Source organism: Phyllobates terribilis, unplaced genomic scaffold (assembly GCF_046119375.1).
Source record: "Phyllobates terribilis strain yellow unplaced genomic scaffold, ASM4611937v1 Scaffold_40__1_contigs__length_11209783, whole genome shotgun sequence".
NCBI lineage: Eukaryota > Metazoa > Chordata > Amphibia > Anura > Dendrobatidae > Phyllobates > Phyllobates terribilis.
The window spans coordinates 4605181-4628757 of record NW_027362800.1 but is presented as its reverse complement, the minus strand read 5'-3'; the positions used below and the strand labels follow the sequence as shown (position 1 = coordinate 4628757).

The 23577-nt window shown below is 44.0% G+C and overlaps 12 non-coding genes and 2 pseudogenes across 12 annotated transcripts; all 14 read left to right on the top strand.

Moving 5' to 3' along the window:
• The first annotated feature begins 6082 nt into the window (after positions 1 to 6082).
• LOC141185852 (U2 spliceosomal RNA) lies at positions 6083 to 6285 on the top strand (annotated as a pseudogene).
• Positions 6286 to 7407: 1122 nt separating this feature from the next.
• LOC141185308 (U2 spliceosomal RNA) lies at positions 7408 to 7598 on the top strand. The gene has a single exon (XR_012259983.1). It is a non-coding gene; the product is annotated as a U2 spliceosomal RNA (small nuclear RNA).
• A 1122-nt stretch (positions 7599 to 8720) lies between these two features.
• On the top strand, positions 8721 to 8911 carry LOC141187510 (U2 spliceosomal RNA). Its single transcript, XR_012261689.1, has one exon. It is a non-coding gene; the product is annotated as a U2 spliceosomal RNA (small nuclear RNA).
• A 1121-nt stretch (positions 8912 to 10032) lies between these two features.
• LOC141187509 (U2 spliceosomal RNA) lies at positions 10033 to 10223 on the top strand. The gene has a single exon (XR_012261688.1). It is a non-coding gene; the product is annotated as a U2 spliceosomal RNA (small nuclear RNA).
• Positions 10224 to 11344: 1121 nt separating this feature from the next.
• On the top strand, positions 11345 to 11535 carry LOC141184993 (U2 spliceosomal RNA). The gene has a single exon (XR_012259696.1). It is a non-coding gene; the product is annotated as a U2 spliceosomal RNA (small nuclear RNA).
• A 1119-nt stretch (positions 11536 to 12654) lies between these two features.
• LOC141187508 (U2 spliceosomal RNA) lies at positions 12655 to 12845 on the top strand. The gene has a single exon (XR_012261687.1). It is a non-coding gene; the product is annotated as a U2 spliceosomal RNA (small nuclear RNA).
• Positions 12846 to 13968: 1123 nt separating this feature from the next.
• Positions 13969 to 14159, top strand: LOC141184992 (U2 spliceosomal RNA). Its single transcript, XR_012259695.1, has one exon. It is a non-coding gene; the product is annotated as a U2 spliceosomal RNA (small nuclear RNA).
• A 1120-nt stretch (positions 14160 to 15279) lies between these two features.
• LOC141184990 (U2 spliceosomal RNA) lies at positions 15280 to 15470 on the top strand. The gene has a single exon (XR_012259694.1). It is a non-coding gene; the product is annotated as a U2 spliceosomal RNA (small nuclear RNA).
• A 1119-nt stretch (positions 15471 to 16589) lies between these two features.
• Positions 16590 to 16780, top strand: LOC141187507 (U2 spliceosomal RNA). The gene has a single exon (XR_012261686.1). It is a non-coding gene; the product is annotated as a U2 spliceosomal RNA (small nuclear RNA).
• Positions 16781 to 17904: 1124 nt separating this feature from the next.
• Positions 17905 to 18095, top strand: LOC141187505 (U2 spliceosomal RNA). Its single transcript, XR_012261685.1, has one exon. It is a non-coding gene; the product is annotated as a U2 spliceosomal RNA (small nuclear RNA).
• A 1120-nt stretch (positions 18096 to 19215) lies between these two features.
• On the top strand, positions 19216 to 19307 carry LOC141186209 (U2 spliceosomal RNA; annotated as a pseudogene).
• A 789-nt stretch (positions 19308 to 20096) lies between these two features.
• On the top strand, positions 20097 to 20278 carry LOC141185765 (U2 spliceosomal RNA). The gene has a single exon (XR_012260384.1). It is a non-coding gene; the product is annotated as a U2 spliceosomal RNA (small nuclear RNA).
• A 1120-nt stretch (positions 20279 to 21398) lies between these two features.
• Positions 21399 to 21589, top strand: LOC141187503 (U2 spliceosomal RNA). The gene has a single exon (XR_012261683.1). It is a non-coding gene; the product is annotated as a U2 spliceosomal RNA (small nuclear RNA).
• A 1120-nt stretch (positions 21590 to 22709) lies between these two features.
• Positions 22710 to 22900, top strand: LOC141187502 (U2 spliceosomal RNA). Its single transcript, XR_012261682.1, has one exon. It is a non-coding gene; the product is annotated as a U2 spliceosomal RNA (small nuclear RNA).
• Positions 22901 to 23577: the final 677 nt, after the last annotated feature.

Here is a 23577-nt window from a genome sequence, read left to right as displayed (position 1 = left end):
AGATAAGCTGCACAATATAATTGACCTTTCAGTATATTGTTGCACACACACCATCTATTTAGCAAATGCCCTTGTTATCAACAGCAGCCTTTTAAACTCACCTGAGCTAACAGGTATGTGAGCTGGTTACTCTGCTGCGCTTAAAATTTCTTTTTTGGTTTGCTACAATGCCTTTTCTGAAACGTTGTCTCCCTCTGCTGGAACACTGACTTCTTTCATTTAATGCCTGCAGACTATAAAAGAGAAACCAACCCAAAAAGTTTGGTTGATTAGTCTGTGGCATTCTTTTAAACTGTTGCTTATGGCGGTCTCTGTGAGCTTCTCAGTGACATTCAGCCATCCAGGTATCCCGCCTGCAGTAGACGGAATGTGGCAATGGAACGCTGGCTGCGCGTGTCATAATAGGCTCTGAGCCTTTATATACCTGCGCACAGCAGCAGCCACCTTCAGTCTGCTGCTGGACAGCCAGCAGCAGCAGCAGCAGGAGAGGTAATTAATCAGCAACCCTCCTGCTAAGGGTAGACAGCTGCTCGTTCCACCCCCCCCCCCCGCCTTAATTGGTTCTCCTCCCTTCCAACGGTGTTGAGGCGGGTGGGAACAGCCGGGGGTTGAGGGTACTGTGCTAAAAGAGGTGGAGTTATGTAGATCTAAAACGCGTGGATTGCAGCAGCAGCAAGCCGAAAAGTGCAGGCATGTGAGGGATCTAGAGGTTGACAGCATGTCTTCTTAACGGGAGTCCAGGTGGCCATCTCCACAAATGGACTTTTCAGAATCCTTGGGTGGCACCGTAGTCGGAAACCAATTCTGGTTATCGCTTCTCGGCCTTTTGGCTGAGACCAAGTGCTTCACAGCAGGAGGTTTCAGTTGAAGGGCACTCAGGTACCCCTCTCCTTGGCCTGGCAGGATCGTCCACTTCGGTGGGCTTCACCTGCCTGCTGCTATTAGGGAGAGGGATTAGTCCTAGGGTAACGGGCAGCGATCCCCCAGCCTTCAGGTGCTTTATCACAAAGCTCTGAAGGCGCAGATTGCAGGCGGTTGCAATTTGCATTTTGTTGCGCCATACCATGGAGGTTGACCCCAACCTCGTGCCTCTATATGCGAGGCTCAAGAACACCATAAGGGTCCGCTTTACGGCTGGTGGTTCCGATATGCGGAATCTGGGATATGTAGTCCAGGACGTGCTTGAGAAACTGCTCCACGTCAGAACCAACGAAATCCTTTCTATCCAGGATTATCCTCGACGTGGAGACTATGATGTAACCTTTACTGGCGAAGGTATTTTCAAAGATGTTTTGTCCAGAGTTAAGTCGGTAGAAAATAGCCCTGGTCTAAAAGGGATTCAGATTATCGAGCACGTCCTGGATGAGGTAAAGATGGTGGTTGTGAAAATCTTCTCACCCTTCATAACGGCACCAGAGGTTATTTCCTTTTTGTCAGTTTATTTTAAAAGTGTGAAATTGATTGGGAAAGTGTTGAATGAGTTTAACATCTGGACCTCAAAATGGAAGTTTTTAGTAAAATGTGAAAGAGACCCAAAATTCCCTGGAGGTGTGAGACTTCCTCCAGCACGATTTAAAATAGGGCAAACTAATGGGGATTTTTTTTTCTCAGGAATGCCACTTTTCTGTAGGTATTGTGGTCTCTATGGGCACTCTAAGGATAGTTGTGGTGCCACTTGTAGAAATTGTGCCAGTACTGAACATGACACAAAGGAGTGCCCAAATGAAAAAAAATGCTCTTTTTGTCGGACACCTGGTCATTTCTATTTTTCTTGCCCTCACAGGTTCAGAGAGGATGAACAAAAACAAAAGGAGAAGTCCAAGACATCCGGGAATGGACGGGCCAATCAGACCACCCCTCAGGAGGAGGAACAGCAACCTGGAGCCTCGGGAGGTGATAAGGGCGCTTCGACTAGTAACAATCCCTCCGAGTCAATGACAGGTAACTCACAGGAGCCCAGGAGCTGGCTGAAAGACCATAAGGAGGCTAAAAGGAAGGCTGAGAAAGATCATAAAGGGGCGGTCGGTAAGGCCAAAAAAGAGCGCCAAAAGGCTGACACCGAGCCCAAAATTCCCACTGGGTCTCACGAGAGCGAGGGCGGTACGTGGCATTTGGTGAGGTCTCATAATAAGAAAAATAATGGTTCCGTGGAGGTGGCTAATAGGGAGGAGATGGATACATCCCCTCACGGGGGTGTAGACTCTGGAATCCCGAGGTCCCGGGGCTCTGCTGCCCCAGGTGGGGCCCCGAACCTGGCTGCCTCCGGGGACTCTGAGGCTCCGCCATGTGCGCAGCCTGCCCTTGTGTTACGACCCTCTGCGGGTCAGCAGGGGAGTGCGGAGCCTCTCGGAGACCCACCTGATGAGGACCTAAATGGTCAGCCTATGGAGACCCAGTGTAACCTTTCTCTCAATATCCTTCCGAGCTACACCCCAGTAGCGTCGGGTCTTAATTTAAGTGAATGTTCCTTCTCCGATGATGAAGACTCTTTGATAACGGTGGATTCAGAAGAGGGCGTTGGTGAAAGTCCAAGTGGTCTGATCCGTCCATCGGATAGGTAAAGTTCAGTTTTTGTTTCTTCCTAACCATTTGTTATGATGGCTGACATTAGTGGTGTTTCCCTCAATGTGAGAGGCATAGGATCCAAGACCAGAAGAGCTACTGTTTTACATTTTTTAACCTGTTTTACAGCTTCTGTTTTCTTTTTACAAGAATGTCATATCCCTCATAAGATTTCTTACAAAAAATATAAGGAAGAGTGGAAACATGGTCCATCGGTCTGGTCTGGATCAAATGCAACTGGATCAGCCGGGGTAGCTATACTTTTTAAGGGAAATGTGTCTATTGATTTTATCCAAGATATTTTACCGGGTCGTATTCTTTTAGTTAAGGCTTTTATTGATGGGACAAGATGGCAGTTTTTAAATTTTTATGGGTCACCTGATAAAAATGAAAGGGCTGATATGCTGGAAATTTTACCTTTATTTATTAACATTTCTGAACCTTTTATCCTGGCAGGTGATTTTAATTGTATTTTAAAAGGCGAAAGCCGACGCTCCGGTTCCGTGAGTAGAAATTATGACAAAACGTCTGGAATGTTAAGCAATATTATAAATGATTGTAAATTAACTGATGTGTATAAAGAATGTAACAAGGATAGCCCTATAGACGCTGGTTTCACCTGGAGCAATTCTACATGTAGCTCCAGGATAGATTTTGTTTTAGGTTCAGAAAAAATACTGCCAGTGAAATGTGAAGTTTTAACTAATATTCTCTCAGATCACAAGGTTTTATCTTTTAGAGTGAGGATTAATGGAAAGAAGAAATGTGGTAAGAAATCTTGGAAATTGAATGTGTCCCTTTTAAAAGATCCACAAATTTTATCGGATTTTATTGAGTTTTATGTAAAGTGTAGAAAAAGGAAAAACCCCAATATTTCTTTTAGCTCCTGGTGGGATAGAATGAAAATAAGCATTAAAGATTTCTTTATTAAGAAAAGCATACAAAAAGCTAAAGAAAAGTTTGAGATCTATAATTTTCTTAATATCAGGTTACAGACATTGTACAAATTCAAAGACAATGGTCTGGATGTAGGTAATGATATATTGAGTCTTAAAGGAGAAATTTCAAAGTGGTTGGAACAAAAAGGAAAAGAACTGATTTTTCGTTCAAAGGTAAAACACGTAGAAGAGGATGAGACTTGTTCCAGGTATTTTTTTAAGAAAAACAAACAGACAAAAACAATAATTGATAACATAGATGGAGATAATATTATCAACGTTATATTGGATAAGGTAAATGTCTATTTTAATGATCTTTTTAATGTAAAAACTGTAGACCATGATTTAATACACACTTTCCTGGGGGAGATCAAGTCCACCCTAGATGCTGATGCCCAAAGTTTTTTATCCCAACCTCTAGTTGAGGAAGAGATTTTAGAAACCATGAAGAGTTTTAAAAATGGTAAAGTGCCGGGCCCTGATGGTATCCCCATAGAGTTTTATATAAGTTTTTATGATATTTTAAAAGATGATTTGTTTAATTTGTTTTCCGAAGTTTTTAATAATAAGGTTTTACTCAACTCATGGAAGAAAGGTGAGGTATCACTACTATACAAAAAAGGTGACAAAACGGATCTTAAAAACTGGAGGCCGATAACTCTTTTAAATAGTGATTACAAAATTATGGCTAAGATCTGTGCAAATCGGTTGAAAAAGGTGATATATAAAGTAATTCATGCAAATCAGGTATGCGGGGTACCTGGGCGTAGTATCTGGGACAATTTAAACCTGGTGAAAGATTGTATTGAAGATGTAAAAACCAGAAAGACAAAGATGTCAATCCTAGCGGTGGATTTTGAGAAAGCTTTTGACCGCGTGTCTCATTTTTATCTTTTTAAAGTTTTAGAAAAAATGGGCATTCCGGGTGGGTTTTTATTGTCTCTTAAAGCTTTTTATAATGATTGTACGAGTAAGATTTTAGTTAATGGTTTTAAAACAAAAGAGGTAGTTTTAAAATCAGGGGTGAAGCAGGGTTGCCCTTTGTCCCCCCTGCTTTTTATATGTGCTATAGAACCCCTTTTATGTACAATACGCCAGGATAAGCAAATATGTGGAGTACCCTTACCCGGAGGGAATGGTCTACAAGTTAAAGTTGTAAGCTATATGGATGATGTAGCCGTGTTTGGATGTGATGTACCTTCAGTACAAAAAACGATAAGCCAAATTCAGTCTTTTTGTACAGTTTCCGGTTTTAAAATTAATCTTACTAAATGTAATATTTTAAATGTCGGGGGGATGCGTTTACATGATGTACCAATTGCAGTTACAGATTCCATCACTATTTTAGGTGTTTCTTTTAATGAATCTAATAATGGTTTTAATAGCTGGGATGCGGCAGCACAGAAAATTAATCAGAAAATCTGCATGTGGAATATGAGAAAGCTGTCAATGGAAGGTAAAGTTCTGATTGTAAAAATGGTGATATTACCTATCCTGTTATATCTTAGTTTGGTGTTCCCCCCTCCTACAAATTTGTTGAAACGAATTACAAAAGTATGTTTTACCTTTTTTTGGGGCTCAAAAATGGAGAAACTCAAAAGAGAAATTGTGACAAAGCCAAAGGTTAAAGGTGGGAAAGATTTCCCTGTTTTAGATAAGTTTCTTTTAATACATTTTTTCTGTTTCTGTTTTAAAACCCTTTTTAAAGATAATTACCTTTCCTATTTTATGCGTTTTAACACTGGTTTTCTCATGAGAAGGTTTGGTTGGTTTGAAACAGTTTTATCCTCTCCTTATGCTTTTAACCTACCTGCACATTATGAGATTTTAAAGAAAATTATTCTTGATTTTAAATTGAATAAGAAACAGACAGGGGATCTATGTAACAGCAAGACACTACTCAAACAAATTAGTACTGATGTGACGTTGTGTGATATTGAACGTTATGATGATGACAAAACTGTACACATATGGAAAATGATTAACGCCCCTTATCTTTTTAATGTACAGAAAGACATGTCTTGGAGCTGCGCACACCACTGTCTTCCTTGCCGGGCATTCCAGTACAGAAGAGGTTTTGTGAGGTCTGCCATCTGCCCAAGAGAAGGTTGTCAAGAAGAAGAGACAGTGAAGCATCTTTTATGGACTTGTGCTTTTGCTAAAGAGTTCTGGAGAAGACTAATCCCCCTGCTGGAGAAAATGGTGGACCTCAAGGACTTTAATTTTGCATGAGTGTTATATGGTCTTCTGGAATGCCCAACAATGGACCAAAAAATAATGGCGTGGAAGATAGTGAATTGTGCCAAGATAGCGCTCTGGAATGCTAGAAATATTGCTGTTTTTAAACATGAAATGTTACCAGTAGATGATGTTTTAGCCTTTTGTAAAAGTGAAATGTACATATACTATTTATTGGACAGGAAAAAGAATGTAACATTGGTAGGCAAATGGCTTTTTAACCTATGGAATATTTGAAGTCTTGTAAAATTTGCTGTGATGGAATATTTATTTTTCTTTGAAGTCCCGAAAGTGTAATGTGGATGTAATGGTTTTATTTCTGTAATTTGTTAAATTTTAAATAAACGGTTTTTATCCCCATGTGGGGGATAGCCAAATTAAAAAAAAAAAAAAATCTGTTCTTATCAGTTTAATATCTGATACGTCCCCTATCTGGGGACCATATATTAAATGGATTTTTAGAACAGGGAGATGGAAAAAGAGCTTGCTCTGTCCACTCCACGCATTGACCTGGTATTGCAGTATCTCCAGGACCGGTGCACCCCTTCTTTAATGCAGTTTCTAAAATCAGAAAGAATTGAATTCAATGCTTTTTGTTCATTTTGCTTGTTTGTCGGATTTTGGGATGGACTCTTTGGCTTTGCTTTTCTTCTCCTCATTGGATTTTTCATGTTAAAAGTTGCAGAAGCCAGATGACAAGCTCATTTTGGTTCAACTTCAGCAACTGTGCATTGCATTGCCATGTAATGTAATGTAATGCAATGCTATCTATCTAGCTCTCCCTCTATACTTCCTTTTGGATAAACAGACATATTAGGCAAGCATTTTGGAGCTTTCACCTAAATAACTACAGGTGGTGAGATAAGCTGCACAATATAATTGACCTTTCAGTATATTGTTGCACACACACCATCTATTTAGCAAATGCCCTTGTTATCAACAGCAGCCTTTTAAACTCACCTGAGCTAACAGGTATGTGAGCTGGTTACTCTGCTGCGCTTAAAATTTCTTTTTTGGTTTGCTACAATGCCTTTTCTGAAACGTTGTCTCCCTCTGCTGGAACACTGACTTCTTTCATTTAATGCCTGCAGAATATAAAAGAGAAACCAACCCAAAAAGTTTGGTTGATTAGTCTGTGGCATTCTTTTAAACTGTTGCTTATGGCGGTCTCTGTGAGCTTCTCAGTGACATTCAGCCATCCAGGTATCCCGCCTGCAGTAGACGGAATGTGGCAATGGAACGCTGGCTGCGCGTGTCATAATAGGCTCTGAGCCTTTATATACCTGCGCACAGCAGCAGCCACCTTCAGTCTGCTGCTGGACAGCCAGCAGCAGCAGCAGCAGGAGAGGTAATTAATAAGCAACCCTCCTGCTAAGGGTAGACAGCTGCTCGTTCCACCCCCCCCCCCCGCCTTAATTGGTTCTCCTCCCTTCCAACGGTGTTGAGGCGGGTGGGAACAGCCGGGGGTTGAGGGTACTGTGCTAAAAGAGGTGGAGTTATGCAGATCTAAAACGCGTGGATTGCAGCAGCAGCAAGCCGAAAAGTGCAGGCATGTGAGGGATCTAGAGGTTGACAGCATGTCTTCTTAACGGGAGTCCAGGTGGCCATCTCCACAAATGGACTTTTCAAAATCCTTGGGTGGCACCGTAGTCGGAAACCAATTCTGGTTATCGCTTCTCGGCCTTTTGGCTAAGATCAAGTGTAGTATCTGTTCTTATCAGTTTAATATCTGATACGTCCCCTATCTGGGGACCATATATTAAATGGATTTTTAGAACAGGGAGATGGAAAAAGAGCTTGCTCTGTCCACTCCACGCATTGACCTGGTATTGCAGTATCTCCACGACTGGTGCACCCCTTCTTTAATGCAGTTTCTAAAATCAGAAAGAATTGAATTCAATGCTTTTTGTTCATTTTGCTTGTTTGTCGGATTTTGGGATGGACTCTTTGGCTTTGCTTTTCTTCTCCTCATTGGATTTTTCATGTTAAAAGTTGCAGAAGCCAGATGACAAGCTCATTTTGGTTCAACTTCAGCAACTGTGCATTGCATTGCCATGTAATGTAATGTAATGCAATGCTATCTATCTAGCTCTCCCTCTATACTTCCTTTTGGATAAACAGACATATTAGGCAAGCATTTTGGAGCTTTCACCTAAATAACTACAGGTGGTGAGATAAGCTGCACAATATAATTGACCTTTCAGTATATTGTTGCACACACACCATCTATTTAGCAAATGCCCTTGTTATCAACAGCAGCCTTTTAAACTCACCTGAGCTAACAGGTATGTGAGCTGGTTTCTCTGCTGGGCTTAAAATTTCTTTTTTGGTTTGCTACAATGCCTTTTCTGAAACGTTGTCTCCCTCTGCTGGAACACTGACTTCTTTCATTTAATGCCTGCAGACTATAAAAGAGAAACCAACCCAAAAAGTTTGGTTGATTAGTCTGTGGCATTCTTTTAAACTGTTGCTTATGGCGGTCTCTGTGAGCTTCTCAGTGACATTCAGCCATCCAGGTATCCCGCCTGCAGTAGACGGAATGTGGCAATGGAACGCTGGCTGCGCATGTCATAATAGGCTCTGAGCCTTTATATACCTGCGCACAGCAGCAGCCACCTTCAGTCTGCTGCTGGACAGCCAGCAGCAGCAGCAGCAGGAGAGGTAATTAATCAGCAACCCTCCTGCTAAGGGTAGACAGCTGCTCGTTCCACCCCCCCCCCCCGCCTTAATTGGTTCTCCTCCCTTCCAACGGTGTTGAGGCGGGTGGGAACAGCCGGGGGTTGAGGGTACTGTGCTAAAAGAGGTGGAGTTATGCAGATCTAAAACGCGTGGATTGCAGCAGCAGCAAGCCGAAAAGTGCAGGCATGTGAGGGATCTAGAGGTTGACAGCATGTCTTCTTAACGGGAGTCCAGGTGGCCATCTCCACAAATGGACTTTTCAGAATCCTTGGGTGGCACCGTAGTCGGAAAGCAATTCTGGTTATCGCTTCTCGGCCTTTTGGCTAAGATCAAGTGTAGTATCTGTTCTTATCAGTTTAATATCTGATACGTCCCCTATCTGGGGACCATATATTAAATGGATTTTTAGAACAGGGAGATGGAAAAAGAGCTTGCTCTGTCCACTCCACGCATTGACCTGGTATTGCAGTATCTCCAGGACCGGTGCACCCCTTCTTTAATGCAGTTTCTAAAATCAGAAAGAATTGAATTCAATGCTTTTTGTTCATTTTGCTTGTTTGTCGGATTTTGGGATGGACTCTTTGGCTTTGCTTTTCTTCTCCTCATTGGATTTTTCATGTTAAAAGTTGCAGAAGCCAGATGACAAGCTCATTTTGGTTCAACTTCAGCAACTGTGCATTGCATTGCCATGTAATGTAATGTAATGCAATGCTATCTATCTAGCTCTCCCTCTATACTTCCTTTTGGATAAACAGACATATTAGGCAAGCATTTTGGAGCTTTCACCTAAATAACTACAGGTGGTGAGATAAGCTGCACAATATAATTGACCTTTCAGTATATTGTTGCACACACACCATCTATTTAGCAAATGCCCTTGTTATCAACAGCAGCCTTTTAAACTCACCTGAGCTAACAGGTATGTGAGCTGGTTACTCTGCTGCGCTTAAAATTTCTTTTTTGGTTTGCTACAATGCCTTTTCTGAAACGTTGTCTCCCTCTGCTGGAACACTGACTTCTTTCATTTAATGCCTGCAGACTATAAAAGAGAAACCAACCCAAAAAGTTTGGTTGATTAGTCTGTGGCATTCTTTTAAACTGTTGCTTATGGCGGTCTCTGTGAGCTTCTCAGTGACATTCAGCCATCCAGGTATCCCGCCTGCAGTAGACGGAATGTGGCAATGGAACGCTGGCTGCGCGTGTCATAATAGGCTCTGAGCCTTTATATACCTGCGCACAGCAGCAGCCACCTTCAGTCTGCTGCTGGACAGCCAGCAGCAGCAGCAGCAGGAGAGGTAATTAATCAGCAACCCTCCTGCTAAGGGTAGACAGCTGCTCGTTCCACCCCCCCCCCCGCCTTAATTGGTTCTCCTCCCTTCCAACGGTGTTGAGGCGGGTGGGAACAGCCGGGGGTTGAGGGTACTGTGCTAAAAGAGGTGGAGTTGTGCAGATCTAAAACGCGTGGATTGCAGCAGCAGCAAGCCGAAAAGTGCAGGCATGTGAGGGATCTAGAGGTTGACAGCATGTCTTCTTAACGGGAGTCCAGGTGGCCATCTCCACAAATGGACTTTTCAGAATCCTTGGGTGGCACCGTAGTCGGAAACCAATTCTGGTTATCGCTTCTCGGCCTTTTGGCTAAGATCAAGTGTAGTATCTGTTCTTATCAGTTTAATATCTGATACGTCCCCTATCTGGGGACCATATATTAAATGGATTTTTAGAACAGGGAGATGGAAAAAGAGCTTGCTCTGTCCACTCCACGCATTGACCTGGTATTGCAGTATCTCCAGGACCGGTGCACCCCTTCTTTAATGCAGTTTCTAAAATCAGAAAGAATTGAATTCAATGCTTTTTGTTCATTTTGCTTGTTTGTCGGATTTTGGGATGGACTCTTTGGCTTTGCTTTTCTTCTCCTCATTGGATTTTTCATGTTAAAAGTTGCAGAAGCCAGATGACAAGCTCATTTTGGTTCAACTTCAGCAACTGTGCATTGCATTGCCATATAATGTAATGTAATGCAATGCTATCTATCTAGCTCTCCCTCTATACTTCCTTTTGGATAAACAGACATATTAGGCAAGCATTTTGGAGCTTTCACCTAAATAACTACAGGTGGTGAGATAAGCTGCACAATATAATTGACCTTTCAGTATATTGTTGCACACACACCATCTATTTAGCAAATGCCCTTGTTATCAACAGCAGCCTTTTAAACTCACCTGAGCTAACAGGTATGTGAGCTGGTTACTCTGCTGCGCTTAAAATTTCTTTTTTGGTTTGCTACAATGCCTTTTCTGAAACGTTGTCTCCCTCTTCTGGAACACTGACTTCTTTCATTTAATGCCTGCAGACTATAAAAGAGAAACCAACCCAAAAAGTTTGGTTGATTAGTCTGTGGCATTCTTTTAAACTGTTGCTTATGGCGGTCTCTGTGAGCTTCTCAGTGACATTCAGCCATCCAGGTATCCCGCCTGCAGTAGACGGAATGTGGCAATGGAACGCTGGCTGCGCGTGTCATAATAGGCTCTGAGCCTTTATATACCTGCGCACAGCAGCAGCCACCTTCAGTCTGCTGCTGGACAGCCAGCAGCAGCAGCAGCAGGAGAGGTAATTAATCAGCAACCCTCCTGCTAAGGGTAGACAGCTGCTCGTTCCACCCCCCCCCCCGCCTTAATTAGTTCTCCTCCCTTCCAACGGTGTTGAGGCGGGTGGGAACAGCCGGGGGTTGAGGGTACTGTGCTAAAAGAGGTGGAGTTATGCAGATCTAAAATGCGTGGATTGCAGCAGCAGCAAGCCGAAAAGTGCAGGCATGTGAGGGATCTAGAGGTTGACAGCATGTCTTCTTAACGGGAGTCCAGGTGGCCATCTCCACAAATGGACTTTTCAGAATCCTTGGGTGGCACCGTAGTCGGAAACCAATTCTGGTTATCGCTTCTCGGCCTTTTGGCTAAGATCAAGTGTAGTATCTGTTCTTATCAGTTTAATATCTGATACGTCCCCTATCTGAGGACCATATATTAAATGGATTTTTAGAACAGGGAGATGGAAAAAGAGCTTGCTCTGTCCACTCCACGCATTGACCTGGTATTGCAGTATCTCCAGGACCGGTGCACCCCTTCTTTAATGCAGTTTCTAAAATCAGAAAGAATTGAATTCAATGCTTTTTGTTCATTTTGCTTGTTTGTCGGATTTTGGGATGGACTCTTTGGCTTTGCTTTTCTTCTCCTCATTGGATTTTTCATGTTAAAGTTGCAGAAGCCAGATGACAAGCTCATTTTGGTTCAACTTCAGCAACTGTGCATTGCATTGCCATGTAATGTAATGTAATGCAATGCTATCTATCTAGCTCTCCCTCTATACTTCCTTTTGGATAAACAGACATATTAGGCAAGCATTTTGGAGCTTTCACCTAAATAACTACAGGTGGTGAGATAAGCTGCACAATATAATTGACCTTTCAGTATATTGTTGCACACACACCATCTATTTAGCAAATGCCCTTGTTATCAACAGCAGCCTTTTAAACTCACCTGAGCTAACAGGTATGTGAGCTGGTTACTCTGCTGCGCTTAAAATTTCTTTTTTGGTTTGCTACAATGCCTTTTCTGAAACGTTGTCTCCCTCTGCTGGAACACTGACTTCTTTCATTTAATGCCTGCAGACTATAAAAGAGAAACCAACCCAAAAAGTTTGGTTGATTAGTCTGTGGCATTCTTTTAAACTGTTGCTTATGGCGGTCTCTGTTAGCTTCTCAGTGACATTCAGCCATCCAGGTATCCCGCCTGCAGTAGACGGAATGTGGCAATGGAACGTTGGCTGCGCGTGTCATAATAGGCTCTGAGCCTTTATATACCTGCGCACAGCAGCAGCCACCTTCAGTCTGCTGCTGGACAGCCAGCAGCAGCAGCAGCAGGAGAGGTAATTAATCAGCAACCCTCCTGCTAAGGGTAGACAGCTGCTCGTTCCACCCCCCCCCCGCCTTAATTGGTTCTCCTCCCTTCCAACGGTGTTGAGGCGGGTGGGAACAGCCGGGGGTTGAGGGTACTGTGCTAAAAGAGGTGGAGTTATGCAGATCTAAAACGCGTGGATTGCAGCAGCAGCAAGCCGAAAAGTGCAGGCATGTGAGGGATCTAGAGGTTGACAGCATGTCTTCTTAACGGGAGTCCAGGTGGCCATCTCCAAAAATGGACTTTTCAGAATCCTTGGGTGGCACCGTAGTCGGAAACCAATTCTGGTTATCGCTTCTCGGCCTTTTGGCTAAGATCAAGTGTAGTATCTGTTCTTATCAGTTTAATATCTGATACGTCCCCTATCTGGGGACCATATATTAAATGGATTTTTAGAACAGGGAGATGGAAAAAGAGCTTGCTCTGTCCACTCCACGCATTGACCTGGTATTGCAGTATCTCCAGGACCGGTGCACCCCTTCTTTAATGCAGTTTCTAAAATCAGAAAGAATTGAATTCAATGCTTTTTGTTAATTTTGCTTGTTTGTCGGATTTTGGGATGGACTCTTTGGCTTTGCTTTTCTTCTCCTCATTGGATTTTTCATGTTAAAAGTTGCAGAAGCCAGATGACAAGCTCATTTTGGTTCAACTTCAGCAACTGTGCATTGCATTGCCATGTAATGTAATGTAATGCAATGCTATCTATCTAGCTCTCCCTCTATACTTCCTTTTGGATAAACAGACATATTAGGCAAGCATTTTGGAGCTTTCACCTAAATAACTACAGGTGGTGAGATAAGCTGCACAATATAATTGACCTTTCAGTATATTGTTGCACACACACCATCTATTTAGCAAATGCCCTTGTTATCAACAGCAGCCTTTTAAACTCACCTGAGCTAACAGGTATGTGAGCTGGTTACTCTGCTGCGCTTAAAATTTCTTTTTTGGTTTGCTACAATGCCTTTTCTGAAACGTTGTCTCCCTCTGCTGGAACACTGACTTCTTTCATTTAATGCCTGCAGACTATAAAAGAGAAACCAACCCAAATAGTTTGGTTGATTAGTCTGTGGCATTCTTTTAAACTGTTGCTTATGGCGGTCTCTGTGAGCTTCTCAGTGACATTCAGCCATCCAGGTATCCCGCCTGCAGTAGACGGAATGTGGCAATGGAACGCTGGCTGCGCGTGTCATAATAGGCTCTGAGCCTTTATATACCTGCGCACAGCAGCAGCCACCTTCAGTCTGCTGCTGGACAGCCAGCAGCAGCAGCAGCAGGAGAGGTAATTAATCAGCAACCCTCCTGCTAAGGGTAGACAGCTGCTCGTTCCACCCCCCCCCCCCCGCCTTAATTGGTTCTCCTCCCTTCCAACGGTGTTGAGGCGGGTGGGAACAGCCGGGGGTTGAGGGTACTGTGCTAAAAGAGGTGGAGTTATGCAGATCTAAAACGCGTGGATTGCAGCAGCAGCAAGCCGAAAAGTGCAGGCATGTGAGGGATCTAGAGGTTGACAGCATGTCTTCTTAACGGGAGTCCAGGTGGCCATCTCCACAAATGGACTTTTCAGAATCCTTGGGTGGCACCGTAGTCGGAAACCAATTCTGGTTATCGCTTCTCGGCCTTTTGGCTAAGATCAAGTGTAGTATCTGTTCTTATCAGTTTAATATCTGATACGTCCCCTATCTGAGGACCATATATTAAATGGATTTTTAGAACAGGGAGATGGAAAAAGAGCTTGCTCTGTCCACTCCACGCATTGACCTGGTATTGCAGTATCTCCAGGACCGGTGCACCCCTTCTTTAATGCAGTTTCTAAAATCAGAAAGAATTGAATTCAATGCTTTTTGTTCATTTTGCTTGTTTGTCGGATTTTGGGATGGACTCTTTGGCTTTGCTTTTCTTCTCCTCGTTGGATTTTTCATGTTAAAGTTGCAGAAGCCAGATGACAAGCTCATTTTGGTTCAACTTCAGCAACTGTGCATTGCATTGCCATGTAATGTAATGTAATGCAATGCTATCTATCTAGCTCTCCCTCTATACTTCCTTTTGGATAAACAGACATATTAGGCAAGCATTTTGGAGCTTTCACCTAAATAACTACAGGTGGTGAGATAAGCTGCACAATATAATTGACCTTTCAGTATATTGTTGCACACACACCATCTATTTAGCAAATGCCCTTGTTATCAACAGCAGCCTTTTAAACTCACCTGAGCTAACAGGTATGTGAGCTGGTTACTCTGCTGCGCTTAAAATTTCTTTTTTGGTTTGCTACAATGCCTTTTCTGAAACGTTGTCTCCCTCTGCTGGAACACTGACTTCTTTCATTTAATGCCTGCAGACTATAAAAGAGAAACCAACCCAAAAAGTTTGGTTGATTAGTCTGTGGCATTCTTTTAAACTGTTGCTTATGGCGGTCTCTGTGAGCTTCTCAGTGACATTCAGCCATCCAGGTATCCCGCCTGCAGTAGACGGAATGTGGCAATGGAACGTTGGCTGCGCGTGTCATAATAGGCTCTGAGCCTTTATATACCTGCGCACAGCAGCAGCCACCTTCAATCTGCTGCTGGACAGCCAGCAGCAGCAGCAGCAGGAGAGGTAATTAATCAGCAACCCTCCTGCTAAGGGTAGACAGCTGCTCGTTCCACCCCCCCCCCCGCCTTAATTGGTTCTCCTCCCTTCCAACGGTGTTGAGGCGGGTGGGAACAGCCGGGGGTTGAGGGTACTGTGCTAAAAGAGGTGGAGTTATGCAGATCTAAAATGCGTGGATTGCAGCAGCAGCAAGCCGAAAAGTGCAGGCATGTGAGGGATCTAGAGGTTGACAGCATGTCTTCTTAACGGGAGTCCAGGTGGCCATCTCCACAAATGGACTTTTCAGAATCCTTGGGTGGCACCGTAGTCGGAAACCAATTCTGGTTATCGCTTCTCGGCCTTTTGGCTAAGATCAAGTGTAGTATCTGTTCTTATCAGTTTAATATCTGATACGTCCCCTATCTGAGGACCATATATTAAATGGATTTTTAGAACAGGGAGATGGAAAAAGAGCTTGCTCTGTCCACTCCACGCATTGACCTGGTATTGCAGTATCTCCAGGACCGGTGCACCCCTTCTTTAATGCAGTTTCTAAAATCAGAAAGAATTGAATTCAATGCTTTTTGTTCATTTTGCTTGTTTGTCGGATTTTGGGATGGACTCTTTGGCTTTGCTTTTCTTCTCCTCATTGGATTTTTCATGTTAAAGTTGCAGAAGCCAGATGACAAGCTCATTTTGGTTCAACTTCAGCAACTGTGCATTGCATTGCCATGTAATGTAATGTAATGCAATGCTATCTATCTAGCTCTCCCTCTATACTTCCTTTTGGATAAACAGACATATTAGGCAAGCATTTTGGAGCTTTCACCTAAATAACTACAGGTGGTGAGATAAGCTGCACAATATAATTGACCTTTCAGTATATTGTTGCACACACACCATCTATTTAGCAAATGCCCTTGTTATCAACAGCAGCCTTTTAAACTCACCTGAGCTAACAGGTATGTGAGCTGGTTACTCTGCTGCGCTTAAAATTTCTTTTTTGGTTTGCTACAATGCCTTTTCTGAAACGTTGTCTCCCTCTGCTGGAACACTGACTTCTTTCATTTAATGCCTGCAGACTATAAAAGAGAAACCAACCCAAAAAGTTTGGTTGATTAGTCTGTGGCATTCTTTTAAACTGTTGCTTATGGCGGTCTCTGTGAGCTTCTCAGTGACATTCAGCCATCCAGGTATCCCGCCTGCAGTAGACGGAATGTGGCAATGGAACGCTGGCTGCGCGTGTCATAATAGGCTCTGAGCCTTTATATACCTGCGCACAGCAGCAGCCACCTTCAGTCTGCTGCTGGACAGCCAGCAGCAGCAGCAGCAGGAGAGGTAATTAATCAGCAACCCTCCTGCTAAGGGTAGACAGCTGCTCGTTCCACCCCCCCCCCGCCTTAATTGGTTCTCCTCCCTTCCAACGGTGTTGAGGCGGGTGGGAACAGCCGGGGGTTGAGGGTACTGTGCTAAAAGAGGTGGAGTTATGCAGATCTAAAACGCGTGGATTGCAGCAGCAGCAAGCCGAAAAGTGCAGGCATGTGAGGGATCTAGAGGTTGACAGCATGTCTTCTTAACGGGAGTCCAGGTGGCCATCTCCACAAATGGACTTTTCAGAATCCTTGGGTGGCACCGTAGTCGGAAACCAATTCTGGTTATCGCTTCTCGGCCTTTTGGCTAAGATCAAGTGTAGTATCTGTTCTTATCAGTTTAATATCTGATACGTCCCCTATCTGGGGACCATATATTAAATGGATTTTTAGAACAGGGAGATGGAAAAAGAGCTTGCTCTGTCCACTCCACGCATTGACCTGGTATTGCAGTATCTCCAGGACCGGTGCACCCCTTCTTTAATGCAGTTTCTAAAATCAGAAAGAATTGAATTCAATGCTTTTTGTTCATTTTGCTTGTTTTTCGGATTTTGGGATGGACTCTTTGGCTTTGCTTTTCTTCTCCTCATTGGATTTTTCATGTTAAAAGTTGCAGAAGCCAGATGACAAGCTCATTTTGGTTCAACTTCAGCAACTGTGCATTGCATTGCCATGTAATGTAATGTAATGCAATGCTATCTATCTAGCTCTCCCTCTATACTTCCTTTTGGATAAACAGACATATTAGGCAAGCATTTTGGAGCTTTCACCTAAATAACTACAGGTGGTGAGATAAGCTGCACAATATAATTGACCTTTCAGTATATTGTTGCACACACACCATCTATTTAGCAAATGCCCTTGTTATCAACAGCAGCCTTTTAAACTCACCTGAGCTAACAGGTATGTGAGCTGGTTACTCTGCTGCGCTTAAAATTTCTTTTTTGGTTTGCTACAATGCCTTTTCTGAAACGTTGTCTCCCTCTGCTGGAACACTGACTTCTTTCATTTAATGCCTGCAGACTATAAAAGAGAAACCAACCCAAATAGTTTGGTTGATTAGTCTGTGGCATTCTTTTAAACTGTTGCTTATGGCGGTCTCTGTGAGCTTCTCAGTGACATTCAGCCATCCAGGTATCCCGCCTGCAGTAGACGGAATGTGGCAATGGAACGCTGGCTGCGCGTGTCATAATAGGCTCTGAGCCTTTATATACCTGCGCACAGCAGCAGCCACCTTCAGTCTGCTGCTGGACAGCCAGCAGCAGCAGCAGCAGGAGAGGTAATTAATCAGCAACCCTCCTGCTAAGGGTAGACAGCTGCTCGTTCCACCCCCCCCCCCCCCGCCTTAATTGGTTCTCCTCCCTTCCAACGGTGTTGAGGCGGGTGGGAACAGCCGGGGGTTGAGGGTACTGTGCTAAAAGAGGTGGAGTTATGCAGATCTAAAACGCGTGGATTGCAGCAGCAGCAAGCCGAAAAGTGCAGGCATGTGAGGGATCTAGAGGTTGACAGCATGTCTTCTTAACGGGAGTCCAGGTGGCCATCTCCACAAATGGACTTTTCAGAATCCTTGGGTGGCACCATAGTCGGAAACCAATTCTGGTTATCGCTTCTCGGCCTTTTGGCTAAGATCAAGTGTAGTATCTGTTCTTATCAGTTTAATATCTGATACGTCCCCTATCTGGGGACCATATATTAAATGGATTTTTAGAACAGGGAGATGGAAAAAGAGCTTGCTCTGTCCACTCCACGCATTGACCTGGTATTGCAGTATCTCCAGGACCGGTGCACCCCTTCTTTAATGCAGTTTCTAAAATCAGAAAGAATTGAATTCAATGCTTTTTGTTCATTTTGCTTGTTTGTCGGATTTTGGGATGGACTCTTTGGCTTTGCTTTTCTTCTCCTCATTGGATTTTTCATGTTAAAAGTTGCAGAAGCCAGATGACAAGCTCATTTTGGTTCAACTTCAGCAACTGTGCATTGCATTGCCATGTAATGTAATGTAATGCAATGCTATCTATCTAGCTCTCCCTCTATACTTCCTTTTGGATAAACAGACATATTAGGCAAGCATTTTGGAGCTTTCACCTAAATAACTACAGGTGGTGAGATAAGCTGCACAATATAATTGACCTTTCAGTATATTGTTGCACACACACCATCTATTTAGCAAATGCCCTTGTTATCAACAGCAGCCTTTTAAACTCACCTGAGCTAACAGGTATGTGAGCTGGTTACTCTGCTGCGCTTAAAATTTCTTTTTTGGTTTGCTACAATGCCTTTTGTGAAACGTTGTCTCCCTCTGCTGGAACACTGACTTCTTTCATTTAATGCCTGCAGACTATAAAAGAGAAACCAACCCAAAAAGTTTGGTTGATTAGTCTGTGGCATTCTTTTAAACTGTTGCTTATGGCGGTCTCTGTGAGCTTCTCAGTGACATTCAGCCATCCAGGTATCCCGCCTGCAGTAGACGGAATGTGGCAATGGAACGCTGGCTGCGCGTGTCATAATAGGCTCTGAGCCTTTATATACCTGCGCACAGCAGCAGCCACCTTCAGTCTGCTGCTGGACAGCCAGCAGCAGCAGCAGCAGGAGAGGTAATTAATCAGCAACCCTCCTGCTAAGGGTAGACAGCTGCTCGTTCCACCCCCCCCCCGCCTTAATTGGTTCTCCTCCCTTCCAACGGTGTTGAGGCGGGTGGGAACAGCCGGGGGTTGAGGGTACTGTGCTAAAAGAGGTGGAGTTATGCAGATCTAAAACGCGTGGATTGCAGCAGCAGCAAGCCGAAAAGTGCAGGCATGTGAGGGATCTAGAGGTTGACAGCATGTCTTCTTAACGGGAGTCCAGGTGGCCATCTCCACAAATGGACTTTTCAGAATCCTTGGGTGGCACCGTAGTCGGAAACCAATTCTGGTTATCGCTTCTCGGCCTTTTGGCTAAGATCAAGTGTAGTATCTTTCGAAAAGGCGGTTTTGGATGTTGGCCGCCCTAGTAGATTGATACATTATGCACACTGGGGTTTAGGCGCTTGTTAGTACGCCAGGTGGCTAATATAGTCATCTGGTGGAAAGCATGGCCCCCCAGGATCGACGCCATTGGGCCGGGGAAGATCGAAAGCCCGAAGTGTGAAGTGCCCCAGGAGTGGTGACCCTGGGGTGCCTTAACTCACTGGGATTGGGAACCCCACTTGAGTTTATGGCACATTTGCACAAGCACTTCAAATTTTCTTTCTTCGCACACACCCTTATTCCGGGCCTTCTGGCCTTAGGATGGGGAATTTTTCAATTCCCGGTCGAAGGTCCGGGCAGTATTATACTGTGAAACCTTCACTATTTATTTAATTTCTTTGTCACTGTGTGTCCACTTATTCACGTGTGTCACGTCCTACTAGGATTTTGTCGGGATGCGGTTCCCTTACGGGTTCCTCTCTTGGCAGGTCTAGGGGGGGAGTGTGTGGCCATCAGGTTCCGCTCCCCCCTGAACCCCCCTGGCTCTCCTCTTTCGGGAGGAGAGCATTGTTGGCTCCCCTCTTCCGGGAGGGGAGCACAGTCTTTGGCTCCCAGTGCCTTGCTCGGGTGAGAACTCGGGCAGGTGCTGGGGGTAAGATTGGGTCGCCTCTGGCTTCGGCTGGAGGTGGCTTTTTGTCCCTGTTCCTCGCTGTGGCCTTTTGGCTCGGAGGGACGGGGAATGGTTTGGGGGACCCTTTTCCTTTTGGAGAGGGTTTCAAGAAGACCAGCATCCTAGTGCACTTTTTTTGTGGCACTTGTCACTTTTTTAAGCGCACTCGGGTTTTGTACACGAATTCGGGCTTTCGATAAAAAAAAAATCTGTTCTTATCAGTTTAATATCTGATACGTCCCCTATCTGGGGACCATATATTAAATGGATTTTTAGAACAGGGAGATGGAAAAAGAGCTTGCTCTGTCCACTCCACGCATTGACCTGGTATTGCAGTATCTCCAGGACCGGTGCACCCCTTCTTTAATGCAGTTTCTAAAATCAGAAAGAATTGAATTCAATGCTTTTTGTTCATTTTGCTTGTTTGTCGGATTTTGGGATGGACTCTTTGGCTTTGGTTTTCTTCTCCTCATTGGATTTTTCATGTTAAAAGTTGCAGAAGCCAGTTGACAAGCTCATTTTGGTTCAACTTCAGCAACTGTGCATTGCATTGCCATGTAATGTAATGTAATGCAATGCTATCTATCTAGCTCTCCCTCTATACTTCCTTTTGGATAAACAGACATATTAGGCAAGCATTTTGGAGCTTTCACCTAAATAACTACAGGTGGTGAGATAAGCTGCACAATATAATTGACCTTTCAGTATATTGTTGCACACACACCATCTATTTAGCAAATGCCCTTGTTATCAACAGCAGCCTTTTAAACTCACCTGAGCTAACAGGTATGTGAGCTGGTTACTCTGCTGCGCTTAAAATTTCTTTTTTGGTTTGCTACAATGCCTTTTCTGAAACGTTGTCTCCCTCTGCTGGAACACTGACTTCTTTCATTTAATGCCTGCAGACTATAAAAGAGAAACCAACCCAAAAAGTTTGGTTGATTAGTCTGTGGCATTCTTTTAAACTGTTGCTTATGGCGGTCTCTGTGAGCTTCTCAGTGACATTCAGCCATCCAGGTATCCCGCCTGCAGTAGACGGAATGTGGCAATGGAACGCTGGCTGCGCGTGTCATAATAGGCTCTGAGCCTTTATATACCTGCGCACAGCAGCAGCCACCTTCAGTCTGCTGCTGGACATCCAGCAGCAGCAGCAGCAGGAGAGGTAATTAATCAGCAACCCTCCTGCTAAGGGTAGACAGCTGCTCGTTCCACCCCCCCCCCGCCTTAATTGGTTCTCCTCCCTTCCAACGGTGTTGAGGCGGGTGGGAACAGCCGGGGGTTGAGGGTACTGTGCTAAAAGAGGTGGAGTTATGCAGATCTAAAACGCGTGGATTGCAGCAGCAGCAAGCCGAAAAGTGCAGGCATGTGAGGGATCTAGAGGTTGACAGCATGTCTTCTTAACGGGAGTCCAGGTGGCCATCTCCACAAATGGACTTTTCAGAATCCTTGGGTGGCACCGTAGTCGGAAAGCAATTCTGGTTATCGCTTCTCGGCCTTTTGGCTAAGATCAAGTGTAGTATCTGTTCTTATCAGTTTAATATCTGATACGTCCCCTATCTGGGGACCATATATTAAATGGATTTTTAGAACAGGGAGATGGAAAAAGAGCTTGCTCTGTCCACTCCACGCATTGACCTGGTATTGCAGTATCTCCAGGACCGGTGCACCCCTTCTTTAATGCAGTTTCTAAAATCAGAAAGAATTGAATTCAATGCTTTTTGTTCATTTTGCTTGTTTGTCGGATTTTGGGATGGACTCTTTGGCTTTGCTTTTCTTCTCCTCATTGGATTTTTCATGTTAAAAGTTGCAGAAGCCAGATGACAAGCTCATTTTGGTTCAACTTCAGCAACTGTGCATTGCATTGCCATGTAATGTAATGTAATGCAATGCTATCTATCTAGCTCTCCCTCTATACTTCCTTTTGGATAAACAGACATATTAGGCAAGCATTTTGGAGCTTTCACCTAAATAACTACAGGTGGTGAGATAAGCTGCACAATATAATTGACCTTTCAGTATATTGTTGCACACACACCATCTATTTAGCAAATGCCCTTGTTATCAACAGCAGCCTTTTAAACTCACCTGAGCTAACAGGTATGTGAGCTGGTTACTCTGCTGCGCTTAAAATTTCTTTTTTGGTTTGCTACAATGCCTTTTCTGAAACGTTGTCTCCCTCTGCTGGAACTCTGACTTCTTTCATTTAATGCCTGCAGACTATAAAAGAGAAACCAACCCAAAAAGTTTGGTTGATTAGCCTGTGGCATTCTTTTAAACTGTTGCTTATGGCGGTCTCTGTGAGCTTCTCAGTGACATTCAGCCATCCAGGTATCCCGCCTGCAGTAGACGGAATGTGGCAATGGAACGCTGGCTGCGCGTGTCATAATAGGCTCTGAGCCTTTATATACCTGCGCACAGCAGCAGCCACCTTCAGTCTGCTGCTGGACAGCCAGCAGCAGCAGCAGCAGGAGAGGTAATTAATCAGCAACCCTCCTGCTAAGGGTAGACAGCTGCTCGTTCCACCCCCCCCCCGCCTTAATTGGTTCTCCTCCCTTCCAACGGTGTTGAGGCGGGTGGGAACAGCCGGGGGTTGAGGGTACTGTGCTAAAAGAGGTGGAGTTATGCAGATCTAAAACGCGTGGATTGCAGCAGCAGCAAGCCGAAAAGTGCAGGCATGTGAGGGATCTAGAGGTTGACAGCATGTCTTCTTAACGGGAGTCCAGGTGGCCATCTCCACAAATGGACTTTTCAGAATCCTTGGGTGGCACCGTAGTCGGAAACCAATTCTGGTTATCGCTTCTCGGCCTTTTGGCTAAGATCAAGTGTAGTATCTGTTCTTATCAGTTTAATATCTGATACGTCCCCTATCTGGGGACCATATATTAAATGGATTTTTAGAACAGGGAGATGGAAAAAGAGCTTGCTCTGTCCACTCCACGCATTGACCTGGTATTGCAGTATCTCCAGGACCGGTGCACCCCTTCTTTAATGCAGTTTCTAAAATCAGAAAGAATTGAATTCAATGCTTTTTGTTCATTTTGCTTGTTTGTCGGATTTTGGGATGGACTCTTTGGCTTTGCTTTTCTTCTCCTCATTGGATTTTTCATGTTAAAAGTTGCAGAAGCCAGATGACAAGCTCATTTTGGTTCAACTTCAGCAACTGTGCATTGCATTGCCATGTAATGTAATGTAATGCAATGCTATCTATCTAGCTCTCCCTCTATACTTCCTTTTGGATAAACAGACATATTAGGCAAGCATTTTGGAGCTTTCACCTAAATAACTACAGGTGGTGAGATAAGCTGCACAATATAATTGACCTTTCAGTATATTGTTGCACACACACCATCTATTTAGCAAATGCCCTTGTTATCAACAGCAGCCTTTTAAACTCACCTGAGCTAACAGGTATGTGAGCTGGTTACTCTGCTGCGCTTAAAATTTCTTTTTTGGTTTGCTACAATGCCTTTTCTGAAACGTTGTCTCCCTCTGCTGGAACACTGACTTCTTTCATTTAATGCCTGCAGACTATAAAAGAGAAACCAACCCAAAAAGTTTGGTTGATTAGTCTGTGGCATTCTTTTAAACTGTTGCTTATGGCGGTCTCTGTGAGCTTCTCAGTGACATTCAGCCATCCAGGTATCCCGCCTGCAGTAGACG